Below are 12,632 nucleotides of genomic sequence, written 5' to 3'. Positions count from 1 at the left end.
GCCCATCTTAACAAGTTATAGGATGCCTTCTGGGAGAGTGAAGTTTGGGAGATGCTCCATGGACACTATTAACAGTTGTGGTTATTAATGAATATCCTGGGCTTTTGGCACCATCAAATTATTTTTGTTCAGGATCCTGAAGGGATTTGGGTTTCCTGACACCCCCATGGAGAGTGGGGCTGCGAGGACTCTTCCATGTTTTTTGTTCCTCTGAAGTGGCAGCTGTGGGAGGGCAGGGGAGGCTCTGGGGCTGGGCTGGCTCCATCACTGACTCCAGCTTCACTCACAAATTATTTATGGTCATCACTGGCTTCTCATTCTTGGTGTCATGGAGATTCTCCACAAGCAAAAACCTTCCAGTGATCTCCTCTTAATGTCCAGATTCATATATTTATTTCTTTTTCCTGCAGCCAGGAACGTGCTTGCAGGATCCCCTTCAGAAGCCACGAGCTTTGGCATCCAGGGGGGACACTGGAAGGTCTCTCCCACACCCCACACATGACAGGCACTTGTGTCCTTGTTCCCTTTGTTGGAGAGTTTAGGCCTGGAAATCCCCTCATGTCCACAATCATCTCTCCAAGGCCACAGATCAGGCACGGGATCACTGGGTTTTTTCTTTTTTGCAGAAGATGATTTTTAGGAGGAAGGAAGCAGCTGATGGTGGTGTGTGCTCCTCCCAAACAAAGATAAAGAAGGGTGCTCCAAATAACTCTGTTCTTGCTGGGAAAGGGTATTTTTAACCAGCAACATGACACAAAAATAACACAGACGGCTGGAAAGAAAAAAGGAACGGCTGCTTTGCTGGGAGAGGAGTTTGCTCTGTTTCATGGGGAAGGCAAGAAATATTTATTGTGCAGCCCTCTCCCAGCTCCCCATCAGCCATGCCATTCCCAGGAGGTGTTACCCATGGTTGTTTGCATGGACACGGGGGTGATTTTAAAGGGCTGCTATAAAGTAATAAAGGTTGAAAGGTCAGGCTTGGGTACAAACAGCCCCCAGGAGTCTGTTTTTACACCCTGGCCATGCCCTGAACCAAAGAAAGAACTGGTGGACTTTATGGGCTCCTTTCTCCAGAGACACTTGGGACATCTGAGTGTTCTGGTTAACGCTGTCAAAAGGCAGAAAATACAGCTCTGACTCAGTGCCAAAGCAAGAAATGACCTTTTTCCACCCCTCCTGCCTGCAGCCTTCCTTCCCCACTGCTGGACTGTGCTGGGAGCAGGGCTGAGCCTGGCCCTGGCAGGGAGGGAGCTCTGGCACAGCCTTTAGGGTGTCTGGGCTTTTCTAGCCCTGATCAGAGCCTCCATGGCTCTGGGGCAATTTCTGTACAGGCTTGACAGCTGTTTCTTTCCCTAAAGTAAAGAGCAGGAAATGAGCTGGGGTAAGGATGGGATGTGCAGCGTGTGGGGGAAGTTTTGGAAAGAGGCTCAGACCCCAGGGCTACACGAGGCATGTGGAGACTGTCAACATGCCTGTTGATATTCAGGTGGAAAAGTGGGAATATCCCCTTGCAGGTACATGCCTGTGGAGTTTTTGTAGGTTTTTTGTTTGGGTTTTTTGTTTGTTAGGGTTGGGATTAAATGTGTGAGACAGTATTTTTTCTTTATGTGACTTATATGTTTTGTTATATGACATAGATGTTTATTAGTTTTTATCTATATTATATGACTTAGATGTTTATTAGTTTTTATCTATATTATAGTTCCAAAAATTGTGAGTTCTATGGTACTTCATTTTAAAAAATTAAAAGTGGAGCTGTATTTTTTTCTCTATTATGTTTTTTTAAGGATAAACTGTCTAATTAAGAAATTATTCTTACATTATTTTTATTTTTAACTTAATAACTAACTGCTTGTGGTCTGTAATGTGGACTTTTAAATTTAATTACACAATATTACTTCAACTCATGAAGAAGGTGAGGAAGGACTAGTCTCTGCTCTAAAACTTTAATCTTGTTTTATATATATTTCTACATTCGAAAATATTAAACTTTTAGTTTTTTACTGTGTTATAATATACACTTCTATTTAAACTACATACTCATAATTTTAATTCTATCATTCACTTTTGGAAGCCTTCTTTATGGCCTCAGGTTAAATGCAGTGTTTTCTTGAGGGTTAGTGTCTGTCAGCACAGAAAGTTTAAAATTCCCAGTAACCAGGGCTCTAACACACACCCACACACGTAGAAGGGAAATGAAGGTTCTCTGGTGCTTGTCAGAGCATCCTTTGGGGAGAGCAGTCAGGAAAAGGAGCGGCTGTGGAGGAAAATCCCTGTCTGTGCTCATGGAGCAGCCCCAAGGCTCGGTGCCTCCAGCCCCTCCCTCGGTGGTGCCGTGATGTGAGTCAGGTCCTTCCCTCTGCCTTCCCCTCCGGGATGAGTAATGGAGCTGGGATAACCTCTAACGTGTCCTGGGAACTCTCCCAGCTCCTTCTTTTAAGTGTTTTATTAGCAGGGATCAGGATAGAGTTGAAGTGCAGGGGTGTGAAATGTGGAGGTTCCAAGGGGATCCCCCAAGAAACGCACCCAGTTCCTACAGCAGCATCCGCATCCCGTGGGGAGGGAGCCCCATAACTCAGCTTTCCTCAAACTGCAGCACCCCCCAGTAAATCTTGTTTGTGTTTAGAGGTTTAAAAGCTCCAGCAGCTCTGCAGTGTTGCAGCACCTGGAGGTGCTGATCTGCCCAGCTGATCCTTGTGGTGCCGGGGCTGTGCCTGGAGCGGGGTGGCTGCCTGCAGCCTGGCCCTGGAGTGACCCAAAGGCAGCAGGAATTCAGTCAGAATGAGGACTAAAAGGCACCTTTCTGGCTCAAAACTGGCCCCCTGCTTTTCTCAGTGCTTCACAGGATAGGTTGATGGCATAGAACCACAGAATCATTTAGGTTGGAAATGATCCTTAAGGTCATCCAGCCAATCGTTCACCCAGCACTGCCAACCCCACCACTCAGCCATGACCCCAAGTGCCACGTTTCTGGCTCCATTTATTTGTACAATGGCTTGAAGAGGTGAGTCCTGGCCTTCTGGGGTGCAAATAATGAGGCATAATGGGATGAGTCTGGTGGGTGCTGAAACTTCCATAAATAAGTCCTTTACTGTGGGAGAGGCACTCAGACCAAGCCCTCTCCCTTTCAGGATTACAAATAAATTGCATGGTGTGATTTTTAGGGTTGTCCTGTGCCAGGAGCTGGACTTGATGATCCTTGTGGGTCCCTTACAACTGAGGATATTCTGGGATTCTGTGATAAAGAATCTCCTCCCCATAACCAGAGTGCCAGAATTGCACTCGGGTCGGTGAATCAGAGGCAAGCAATTTATGTCAAGATTTCCCTTCTCTTGCAAATTATAATGTACTCTATTATCATTATAGGATTATGATTATGTCTAATAAGCAGGAATTTTGGGTGCTGGCAGCTCTTTAAACTCCCCTGTAGGGATTTCTTTGCCTGACCCGAGGCAAAGGCAGGCGGCAAAGTCACGCGGACGGAGAGGGCTCTGTGGTGGCCCAAAATAAGGTGGAATTTGGAGGTCAGGATGAAAGGGACCATTGTGGGGGCTTGTCTGCTGCTTAACACATGAAGGGCATGGTGTTCAGCAGGGCTCATCATGTGTCAGCTCTGAGCACAGTTGCTGACCTTTGATTTTGGGGCCAAGGGGTTTGTTTGATCCCAGGGGTGATGCTCAGCCCATCAAACAGCCCAGGGAGGCTTCAGGGTTTGAAACTGTGGGGTTTGGCAGAAGTTTGTGATCATTCAAGGCAGCACGAGGCCTGGGTCAGGGGAGGGTTTAGGTTGGAAATTAGGAAAAGATTCTTCATCCAGAGCGTGGTTGAGAACTGGAACAGGCTCCCCAGGGCAGAGGTTGTGGCATGAAGCCTGGAAGTGTTCAGCCAGTTCTCTCAGACACATGGGGTGACTTTTGGGGTTATCCTGTGCAGGGCTAGGAGTTGGACTTCGTGATCCTTCTAGGTCCTTTCCAAGTCAGGAAATTCCCCATGATTCTATGATTCTGTGTGTTAGAGAAGCCTTTTGGGTTAATTCAATTCCTCCACTACGTGCAAAATAGTCCTGCATGGGGTATTTAATTGTATCATTAATTTCTCATAGGTACTGAGCAGTTTCAAAAGATGAAATCTCAAAACACCAATGTCAAATAAAAAAAAAAACAAAACAAAAACCAAAGGTGAATGCTTTCTGTGATTTGCTAATCTTTCCAGTGTCAGTCTTTAAGATTTTGGGGGCCTTGGTGTAGACTTTAATAATTGCAGTTGGTAAGACTGGATTTAAAGGGCTATTATTGGTATATTAAATGTCTGGCATTTAGTTATGTGTCATTTGTATGAAAATTGAAGCCACCTTCTCCCTCAGATCTCCTGCTAATAGTGTTGTTTTAATTTAGGCTTGTTAATGGGCCACGTAATTTCAGGACAAACCCCTGTGTTTGAAGCATTCCCAATCACTTCAAGTCCCTCATCAGCACTCAGGACTTCTCTACCTTTGCAGAAGGAGGCAGATGGGAAACACAGGGGTCTCCAGAGGCAAACTGCAAGTGGATTTCTCCACTCCAAGAAAGGGTAATGTACATGTACATGTGAGTGTCCAGGATATCAGGGATCTGTTCTTGCCTCATCCCTGGAGTGTCCAAGGCCAGGTTGGACAGGGCTTGGAGCAGCCTGGGATAGTGGATGGTGTCCCTGCCCATGGCAGGGGGTTGGAATGAGATGAGCTTTAAATTCCCTTCCAAACTAAACCATTCTGTGATTCTGTCAAGGCATGGAATGTCTTTGGGAAGTTTTGTCGCCTTGTTGGAACAGCCCCCAAGCCCCTCAGTTCTGGGATAAATTGCTGGGACAGGGCATCCAGGTAGTCATGCCCTGCTCAGCAGCTGATGCTCCAGCTAGGAATTCTTCTCCAAGATTTCATCCCCTGGGCTTTTCCTTCCACTGCCTCCCTGGTGTTCTGCTGGGCTCCTTCAGCACCAGGAGGAGGTGGAGATGGAGGAAGGCTGTCACACAGCACTTGCTCTTCTGAGGATTTTACAGCACCCATACCTGCTCCTGAGCTTCTCACCACATCCTTCTCCCCTGCAGAAGGGTCTCATGTTCTGTGCTGCTGCCTGGCCCCATTTCCCCACCACAGCTCCCACCTCACTCCTGGAAGGGAGGCTCTGCTTCTCCCGTGGCTTTAATTCATCCACCTCTCACCATGTGAGACACCAGAGCGCCATTAAGCACATGAACACATCTCTGATAATTTATGGTCCAGCTTGGGAACTCCGTGGCTTCTGGATGCTGCTAAGTGGTTCTGCAAGTGAAATAAATATCATCCCTTCAGGATTCCAGCTGATAGCTTTATTTTAGGTGTTTTTCCCAAGGGGAAAACGTAGAATCTACCCTTTAATTCTTCCCTGGTACCTGCTCCTCCTGAAAAATGTTGCTGAACTGAGTCAGGAGGAGAAGGAATGCATCTAGGTGCAGAGTCAGTTGCCAGCACCTGGGATTTATGCCATGGAAAACACCATTCCATCAGGGCATAGCTGCCCTGGGCACCTCATCGGCATGATGGGAAGTTGCATTTTTCCTGTTGTGTGGATGCAGGATGGGCACCTCCACGATAAATCCAGTGCCAGTGCCTCACTGGAGGATGTCGTGCCTGTGGTGGTGGGAGGAATCTCATTAACACAAACTTCAGAGGGATCCAGCCCTGCCAGCCACAAGACAAATGCAGCAGCACTATCATCATCTATCAAATGGAAAATGACCTTTGCTATCCATTAGGATGAAATGAAAAGCTTTGGGCTTTAACTTGGTTAAAATGCACATGGCTGTCTTTTTAGATCCTGGAGCTGGGCACATTGCTGAGATTAATCAAATTGTGCATTTTGCAAGTGCTTAAGCAGTATTGTTATGTAACTCCATCTCTGCGTGGCTTCAAGACAGAAAGCAGAATAATTACACTGAGCCTGCCAGTGGAATCATCCTGCTGTGGTCAACAGCTGAGGAGGCAGGAGGGGTTTGGAGCCAAGTGCCAACCCCATGTTCTTAAACCTTGAATTCAGCTTTCTTCTGGTCAGAATTAAATATGTGGGTCTCTCAAGCTGTGTGTGTCCAGCAGGGCTCAGCTGAAGGACATGGGTGCATCTCACTGTGGTCTGTCCTAAATCTCCCCACAGAAAGGAGCGTAGGAGTGGGTTTTTCCGGTATTTCACTTTGAAAAATGCTGATGTGGCAAAGAAATGTAGCCATGCTGAAAAGAAGGAGAGGAGAGCATTGCTGTGCTGGCATTGGCCATCAGAGAGGGGGCCCACAGAGGGAAGCAGGGCGGGGTGGGGGTCTGGGGAATGGGCTGGATGCCAGTGAAGAACATGCCTGGAAGACCCTCTTTGCACCAGCTATGTAAGCAAGAGAGCTCTGACCATGGGTCCCTCCTCTTTGATCACACCTTGTCTCTGAGACGAGCACAAATTCAGCCTTTCCCTAAGAAGGAATTACCCAGTTCATCATATCCAAATGGTTGTAGTCAGTGCCTCAGTGTCCCAAAGGGGATAATCCAGTGCTGTCCCTCAAGGGATGGTGTTGGGACTGGTTGGAGCTGGATGATCTTCAAAGGTCCCTCCCAGCCCTCTCCATGGTTGTAAATCCTCACAATCCTCCTCAGCTGCTTGGCCTCCATTGTGTGTATCCTGCACCCAACAGCTCCTTGTGTGTGTCTTCCCCTCCCTTTCTCCTCTCAAGCTCTTCCCTGATTTTCTCCTGGTCACAATGGAGCCCACCTCCATGCTGGTGCTTTGTGGGCTGATAATTTGGGACCATCTGTGGCATGGGCAACTCTTGGTTCTCCCACACCAAAGATGAATCTATTTTTTCTGCATAACCTCTCCAGTATTTCTATTTTCTTGGCAATTCTTGGCATAAATGCAGACAATTCTGCCAAGCCAGGCAAGGCAGCCAGATGGTGCCTGATGCCTTCTTGTCTTCACCTGAGAGTTGCACCCAACCCTGCATCCCTGGATTTTCAACCATTGCTGCTCCATGGGAAGTTGGATCCTGCTGTACAGCCAAGTCCCATTCCCAGCTGACTTGAGCAAAAGCAGGAAACACTTGGAGCAAACAAAACAAACCCCAAAAGTCCGTGCAGCTGTGTGAATTAGGTTGGATGGAATCAGTCTGAGGTCTCACCTTACAGTCCCTGGTTAGAAAAACTGCTGTGTTTATAGGTTGTAACCCCACCTGCATTTATTTCAGTGTCAGTCTAAGCAGATGCTTTACTTAAGCCTATAAATATCTTTTTTTCCCCTCCTGCTTAAAGTATCTGCTTATTTACAAACAGAAATTAAATCCAGTTTAGAAGATATGATGTAACAGGGTCTTATACTGAAATAACGACAAGCTTTGGGTTCCAGCTGGTGTAGCTCAGCTGGCAGATAAGACCATAATACTACTGCACATAGACAAGCCTAGAAGCAAGCATATATTCTTGTGACTTCAGTGCAAAAGGCAAGAAAAAGTGATGATGAGGAGAGCTGGAGCCTTGTAAATCAACAGAGCACCATTGGCTGATCTGACAGGAGTTGAACAAACAGGAGCTGATGCCTCAGTGGGAATCAATCCCTTAATGGACAGTTCCCCTTGTCAGTTCCTGGAGTTGATGCAAGTCTCTGGGAGGATCTGAAATGATTAGCTGGAAACACATCCTTGTTTGAGCAGGGTAGTGCCTCTTCAGCTCAAGTTGTGTGAACTTGCAGCCTGATGGTGATATCAGATAAATCACCTTAAAGTGGGCGCAATCCTGGATTTCTGTTATACCAAATCTGGAGGAATTTCAGCTTGTTGAGCATTGGAATGGAATGCCTGGGGAAGTGGTGGAGTCCCCATCCCTGGAGATGCCCACGGAACGAGTGGATGTGGCATTCAGTGCTCTGGTCCGGGTGGCAGTCACAGGTTGGACTCGATGACTTCAGAGGTCTTTTCCAACCTAAATGATTCTGTGATATAGGATGTGCTATTTATGTCTGAGTGCTGGTAATAAACAAGTTTGCATCACTCAGTGATGAATCCATATGTAAAATCCATTTCCAGTGTGGTCCTGGAGGAGCTGCATGGCACCGGATCCACGTCCTGCTCGGACCCTGCTCGCCCCTGGGAATGCCTCTGCCCTGAGAGGCTGAGCTGGGAGCCTTGAATGGGAACCAGTGACTAAATATTAACTCAGAAAAAAAACAAAGACCCTATTTAGATGTAAATGGAATTGAGGGGGGAGAGGGGGAAGTGGGGGGAGAAGAAGGAAGGAAACAGAAAGACATAAAATAGGAGACTACAAGCAGAATTATTTCTTTGCAGATTCCGTTTTCCAGACTTCCCTCAGTGAGTTATCAGCAGCACTCCACATATTTGTGCAGCCTGATAGCTGCAAGGCACAAGTACATTCTCCAGGAATGGGGGGTGCAACTGGATGATCTTTAAGGTCCTTTCCAACCCAAACCATTCCATAATCCTGTGATTGCAGATCTGAGCATGGACATCAGCACTGGGCTGCTCCTGAGTTAGAGAGATGCCTTGTGAAGGCTGACCTAGAACAGAGGCTAGATAGAGCTAAAGAATAAAGGAGGGATTTATTAAAAGGCCTCAAAGACAAGACCTTGGGCAGCACAAGAGCCCAGCCAGGGCTACACCCAAAATGGTCACAAAATGCATGACTGGTCATGGGGTCTCTCACTTTTATAAGTTCTGCTCCATTTGCATATTGGAGTTAATTGTCTAATTACAGATTTACCCCATGCAGTCCCATCCTTCTTGTTTTTCTCTCTTCAGTCCATCATTGTTTATGCTCTTGAGCCCTGAGGTTTGGATCATTTGTCCTTGGTGCCCAGCTGGAGCAGGAATTGTTTTGTCTCCCTGCTCTGTGCACAGAGCTCAGCATCCCATAATATGAAGCCCAGACCCACACACTGAAGCAGCACAGAATGTGAAAAACATAAAAGCTAAAAGCTGAGGCATCAAGAGCAACAGGAAGGTGCAGCAGGAAAACCCTGCAAACCTAACAGAGTAGTTTCCTCTTTGCCAGTAACACAAGATGCACCTCGCTGGGAAGTGTCAACACTTCAGCATTTGCAGAGCAGGGTCTGTCAGACCTCTCTGCAAGAATGCTAATTGCTTTTAGTGGTGAGGCTGCTCAGCTCAATGGACAGACCCAGGTGCCTCTGGACCTGTCTCAGCTCCTCTGTGATCAGCCTGTCTTTGAAAAGCAGGTTGTCCATGGGTGCCACCCATCTGCCCTCCTTTGGGTGGGGAGCTGTCACCCCTGGGCCTGAGAGTTTGCAGCTCCAGGAAAGGCTGCAGCAAGCTGGAGATCAGATCTGAAAAGGCAGAGCTCATTTGTCTCCCTGACCAGCAGAATGAGTGCTCGGGATGTGCAAAATGAGGTGTGCAAAATGATGTGTTAAAACAATGTAATATATATTGTTCCAGCTTTTTCCCCCTCTTCCCTTGGTGTCACTGGCAGAAACTGACCAAGACAGAGAGGAGATCTGGGAGAGAAGGAAAACTCTGTGCTCAAGGTCAGTGTCTTTTCTAAGCTTCAGTGGGAAAATAAAAAGCAAAAAGTCAAACCTCTGCCCCAAAACCCCGAGGCCATGTGGCAAATTAACACCTCTAAAAGGGGTTTCTCCACTGCTGCTCACATCAGTCCAAGTGTTGGCATCACACCTGTGCTTGCCCAGCTGACTTGGCTGCAGGTGTGAGGAGTTACCTGTGTCCTACCCTTGACAAGCAGAAACACCCTCTTTTTCTCTCTTTTTATTTTCCCCTTGCTGGGAAAATGGGGGCAAATCCAAGAGTCTGTCATCCAGGTGCATGGGATTCAGCAGCTGCTCCACACTGGGGGCACCAACACAAGCAGAACGTGCTCAAGAGCTCTGCCAAGGGACCCTGCTCTGTCAGGGCTCCCAGCAAACCTTGTTTATTTCCACCTTGAATTTTTCCTATGGATGAAGAGCATGTTATCCTTGGAGACACAACCCAGAGCTGTGCTTGCAAATTGAAATCCTGGGCCCTGCATGCTTCCTGGGAAGCATCAGATCAGTGGTGAACACTCACAGCACGCTGTCCTTCACAGGGGCACGTCTGCAGGGGCTTTGCTACTTGCAAGGGTCTCCTGCTCTACAGCAGGGGAAAACGTGGTTTTACTCTGATGGTTTGTTGTTTTTTTGTTTTTTTTTTTTTTTTTGTGAAAGGCTTTACAGGCTGGGATTTGGAAGCATTCCCAGTTCTTGTAAATAAAACTGTGAGTCTGTCTGAGAGTGTTGGAAGAGGAATCTCAGGAACGTGGGAGCGTTCTCCCTGGAGCCGCTCTTGAGTTTCTCCTCTTGTTGCTTCAAAATATTCCTAAGGCGATGGTTGTTCTGCACATCTCCAGGTGCTGCAAACAAAGGAGACATGAGGCCTTCCAGCAAGTTTGTTTGGCAAAAAAATACAGGCCAAAATTAAAAGCAGGATTTGCCCCTGCAGTTACAGAACCGAAAGAAGGAAATATCAAACTCTGATTCTGCAAGATGAGTGAGGACAATGATGGAACAAATTCCCCTGAGAAATCATGAATGCTCTAACCCTGGAAGTGTTCCAGGCCAGGTTGGATGGGGCTTGGAGCAACCTGGGGTAGTGGAAGGTGTCCCTGCCCATGGCATGGGGTGGAATGAGTTGATCTTTAATGTCTTTTCCAGCCCAAACCATTCTGTGACTCTGTGACAGAATATGAGCAGTGGTCCCTGTGTTGGTGACTGCAGTTTGTGAAAGACCTTCAGCACATCATTTTGCCCCACTTTTCATGTCCCCACACAATGTCAGGACAGCTGAACAGCTTCCAGACTGGGATGGGACTTGGGGAAGCCAGGAGACATCCAAGGAGCTGAGATAAAAGGCTGCAGTTTTCTCCCAGGCTGTCTGCATTAAAATGAGAGACGTTCCTTGCTTGTTGTTCCCCATCCATGTGAAAGATAAAATTTTATGGAACAAAAGCTCACAGGCATTTTATTTGCTTCTTTGTGACTTAGGAGTCACAGACAGTTCAGGAATGTGATGAACCCTGAGAAGAAGTTTTATCTTCTCAACTAAGGACTGGAGCCGTGCAGTACCACCAGCAGGATAATCTATTTCCTCCAGGCTGCTGCCTTAAAAATGTCAAAAAGTTGAAGGGATTTGAGTAAAAATAGAAAACGACATCCTGGATGATGGGGGGAGGCTTTGTGTCCGGTGGGAAGCCAGGGAAGGCAGGAAGTCACCAGGCAAAGCCCAGCACTATCAAGGAACCCAGCTTGCATGGGGACCTGCGGGCTGGGATGGGAAGAGGGAGAACAAACCTTGTGGAATGTCAAAAATCCCACCTGGACATTATTCTGGGGGGGAATTGGGGTGATTTCTGCTTGTTCTTGCTACTCTGCCATGTGCATGGGGCCAAAATGAGATGGGTGCCAGGGCTGGGTTGGCTCTTGTGGGGACAAAACACCTTCTGCTTCCCATGGCAGCATTGGCATGAGCAGAAACCCCTGGGATTTACTGCTCTAAGGCCATCCCAGCAAGCAGGAGCTCTTGGAATTTCCATTAGAGCAGCAGTGGATGGGCAATGCCAGTGATCCTCGGATGCAGATGTGGAGCCATGGAGAGCTGAGGGGTGGCCTGTTTCCAGGGCTTGGTGCTGAAATGTTGCCTTGGTGTAATTGAGTGAAGAAGACTCAGCCTGTCCTCTAACAGCAAATTAAACACAACTTTGTGGGTTTGGTGGTTTGCTGCCAAGTGCCAATACAGCTCCGTATTAATGGCTTATGACGGGATTATTCTCCCTGTTTTTGGCAGGAAGCGGCTCTTTGGCCTTAATCCTGCTTGTGGCTGAGGGAAGAAACCCAGCACATCCCATGTATTTACCAATGGTAGAACACCCAAATACTGCTTAAATCCCAAATTTTCAGAGAGAAGCAGAGCAAAATGACCCTGCATCAATCCAAAAATGCTGCCAGGAGGCAGAGAGAGGTGAGGACCCTTCATGCACATCCCAGGGTGAAGCTCAGTCTTCCCCAAGAACAGGAATTACCCTGTGTAACTGTGGGCATCCATCCTCTCAGTATAATATATAAACATCACCATAAATATATTAAAAAATTATTTTATTTAGTTACAAAAATATGATACATAAAAATATATGTGTGAGGTTGTTAAATCAACAACTTCTAAAAAATTTTTAATACCAGTAGAGAGCTCAATATTTAAATGCCTAAAAGGGGTAAATCCCCCAAACAATGGGGTTGGAAATGGGAAAGCAAAAGGGATTTGCAGTGGTAGGTTTAGGAGAACAAAGTACTCAGCACACAACCAGGTCAAAACCTCTTTGGGGGGCATCTGGATGAAGGCTGCCACAGCATTAATCCTTTTTAAAATTCACAGACTCCAGCCAGGGACCTCAGTGGTCACAGAGAATCAATTTTAGTGAAAATCTCCAAATTACACACCCAGCATCCCACCCTTCCCTGAGCTTGCAGTGATGAGAGACCGGCCAGAGAGGCTTCAAGGGCTCGATTTTGGGAAAAGCTGAGCTGTCAGCACTGGCAGCAGAGCTTCACTGAACTGAACTGGCAGCATCACTGGAAATA

The sequence above is a fragment of the Molothrus aeneus genome, chromosome 6, assembly GCF_037042795.1.
Source record: "Molothrus aeneus isolate 106 chromosome 6, BPBGC_Maene_1.0, whole genome shotgun sequence".
Taxonomy (NCBI): Eukaryota; Metazoa; Chordata; class Aves; order Passeriformes; family Icteridae; genus Molothrus; species Molothrus aeneus.
The sequence above is the reverse complement of the archived record's forward strand: the minus strand, read 5'-3'. Positions refer to the sequence as shown.